This window comes from Amblyomma americanum, chromosome 3, assembly GCF_052857255.1.
Source record: "Amblyomma americanum isolate KBUSLIRL-KWMA chromosome 3, ASM5285725v1, whole genome shotgun sequence".
Lineage (NCBI taxonomy): Eukaryota > Metazoa > Arthropoda > Arachnida > Ixodida > Ixodidae > Amblyomma > Amblyomma americanum.
In genome coordinates, this window is record NC_135499.1 from 60,744,431 (window position 1) to 60,747,747 (window position 3,317).

General features: G+C 44.1%; 1 pseudogene; it reads right to left on the bottom strand.

The window, feature by feature from the left end:
- Window positions 1-1,669: 1,669 nt before the first annotated feature.
- Window positions 1,670-2,455, bottom strand: LOC144124623 (protein GVQW3-like; annotated as a pseudogene).
- Window positions 2,456-3,317: the final 862 nt, after the last annotated feature.

The following is a 3,317-nucleotide window of genomic DNA, read 5'->3' on the forward strand; positions in this document are numbered from 1 at the left end:
GGTCACTTGACGCGAGTAAGCTAGCTGACAGAAATTTATGTTGGGGTGGAGTGCTGTTTCGACGCACCAACGGGTTCAGTGCATAAGAGATAGGTTTTGAACTATAGCGATAGATTCTATAGAAGCTTCACTGACGTAATTGGCGCATATCTTGCATAGCCGCTTTCCTTGTTACCGTCGATGCCTTGACGTTGGCTGCTTGTCCCATTTTTAAAAGCAGAAGGCTCTCCAACAAAATTTAGTGTTGTGTTCTCATGTAAAACAAGAGCACAACGCAAGACTCCTTATTTTTCTTATTTTAAGCGCCCGCGGCAAGCGAGAAGCGAGCAGCCCTCCCCACACAAGAACGAAACCTGCATGCCGCGGCCGCAAGAATGGTGGCCGCCATAGCAGACGACGCAGCTGTCCTAACCCTGAGCGGAGGCGCGGGCATTGAGGCACCCTACCCCATCCAGTGACTCACTCGGGTGTGGCAGGACAGGGGGCAAGTGATAATAAAAATAAATGAACTGATGTCCAAAAGAGAATTCAAAGGAAACAGAATTGTTAAGAGTAAAGAAGTAATACTGTGTTGTGGAGTTGCTCCACTCTTGCAGCTCATGACTAAGAAGCAGGAATAGCATGTTTTCCGTACTAAATTATGAATTTAATTATGAATTTATGCTTTATCTCATGCACATGTGCGTGTGCAAGAGGGGTACCCAAAAGAAACCGAACTTTATTTTTGTTTGGACTTATGTATTCACATTTTAAAAGAGATCTTAATCCCCTTCTAAGTACTCTCCACTTGCTCTAATACACTTGTCTAATCTTTTATTCCATTTCTCAAAACATTGTTTCAATTGATCTTTTGTGATGGTTTACAACACCTTTGTTGTTTTTTCTTCACCCCAGCAACATCAGTGAAATGCTTTCCTTTCATTTGTATTTTCATTCTTGGAAACAAAAAAAAGTTGCACAGGGCAAGATCTGGTGAGTTTGTGGGGTGAGGAACAGGGGTCATACCATTTTTGGTCAGGAATTGTTGTACAGACAGGGCTGTGTGAGCAAGGGTGTTTGTCATCATGAAAAAGTCACGTACGAGGGACTAGGTACTGAAGCTTTCTGACATCAAATGAAAAAATGTATTGCAGATATTTAAAAGGTGAAAAAAGAAGCCTCCTCGCAAGTATCGCACTTCTCGGCGCATATCGAGAGCAAACTGAGAAATGTGCAAAAGCAGTATTATGATGACAAGGACATACTACAAGTATACTGTAACTAGTACTGGGCCAAATTCAAACATGAACACTGACGTGCCTTTTATTTTTCAAAAGTGCAGTGCGACATATACGAGGTCTGTTAGAAAAGTATCCGACCTTTGGCCAAAGAAAAAAACTGGCATAACTGGAGCATTGGAAACCTAATCACCCTCAAAGTACTCTCCTTGGGACTCCACACATTTCTCCCAGCAGTGCTGTCATTGTTGGAAGTATTCCAAGAAGGCCTCTTTCAGAATGGAGTTTAGCTCAGCTGTTGTTGCAGCCATAATCTTTTCTTGTCTGAAATCGCGCTCCTTTCAATGGCTTCTTGATTTTATGAAACAGCCAGAAGTCGCAGGGGGCCATATCAGGAGAGTAAGGAGCCCCTTAAACTGCAAGAGTCCGGTTTTCCACCAAAAAAGTTTGAATCAAGTGCGAGGAACGTGCAGGAGCATTGTCGTGATGGATGCGCCAATTTCCTGTTGACCACAACTCCAGTCTCTTGCGCAGCATAGCATCACGTAGGCGATGGAGGACATCCCTGTAGTACTCTTTAGTGATTGTTTGGCCCTGTGGCGTGTACTCGTGGTGTACCGCACCGCGGGAGTCAAGAAAGCAGTCAGCAGCACTTCGACGTTGCTGCGCACTTGGCGGGCCTTCTTTGGTCTTGGTGATGTGTAATGCTTCCACTGTGACGACTGGGATTTGGTTTCCGGGTCGTAACCGTACGCCCAAGACTCATCACCAGTGATTATGGTGTTAATGAAGTTGGGGTCACTGTTTTTGGAATCCAGCATGTCCTGTGAGACTTCAACACCAAGTTGCTTTTGCTCCACCTTGAGCAGCTTTGGTGCGAATTTCGCCGCAACTCTCTTCATGGCCAAATCTTCGGCGATAATGGAATGTGAAGAAAATGTGCTGACGCCCACCTCTTCCACAATTTCTCGGATAGTCACACAACGGTCCCGCATCACCACAGCGTTCAGTTCGGCAATAACCTGGTCATTTCGGCATGTTGATGGCCGACCGGAGCATGGCTTACTCTCCACCGATGTGCGGCCGTCTTTAAACCTGTTGTACCACTGCTTAATCTGTGTGCTGCTCACAGCATCGTCACGGAAAGCCATCTGAATCTTCCGAATGGTTTCCACTTGGCTGTCACCCAGTTTCTGGCAAAATTTTATGCAGTAGCGCTGCTCCAGTCATTCCGCCATTTTCCTTGCAATAAAAAACTGATGAGAGCACTGCGCACTACCTCACTCAAACGCTGCGTCCCAGCGACTGACGCTATCAGCAGGCAGGAAAAAATTCGCATGCGTACGAAGGTTCAAGGTCGGCTGATGCAAGCGCGCTTGTTTCATATCCATCAGGTGTTCGCAAAAAAAAAGTAATGTTGGGTACTGTTCTAATAGACCACGTATGTGTTATATGACTATATTTCGCAAGTGTACTCTTCATGTTGAACTGTTCAGATAATTGTTCACTGAAGCTGAATGTAATGATGTGAAAAATTGTAGCTTCATTTTGGCCTTATATTACATGTAAAATACCTACTTAATTCAGCATACAAGATGGGTCAGCATGTGCGGTGTTATGGAACAAAAACGATGCTCAAAAAGATCGAGCTAAGGATTGCGGCAATATATACTGGGCAAAAACTACTGTCGCCAAGCGGTTACACAATGAAGAAAACAAAATTATGTAGTGGCACAAAACAGCAAAGTACAGTTTTATGAGATCCTATAACACATGATGCATGGTACTGTAAGCACATATGTACTGCACTATTATTTGCTTCCTCTTGGTCATAGCTTCAAATGATTTATTTTTTTCCTGTTGGGTGTTGGTACTCTTGTCATGGTTCATTAGCTTTGCTAAAAAGTGAACGCGCTTAAGTACACAAAAGTTTAGTACTTGAAATGTGACCCCTTTTTCATGCTCCTCACGGCACAACTTTGGAAGCTCAACATTTTCCAGGAAACTTGCGTAATCTGACCTGCTAGATGCTCTCAATTTTCTGGAGCTAAAATAAAAACTGCGACTGAATCCTCCGGCATAGTGACTAGTGGAAAGGCA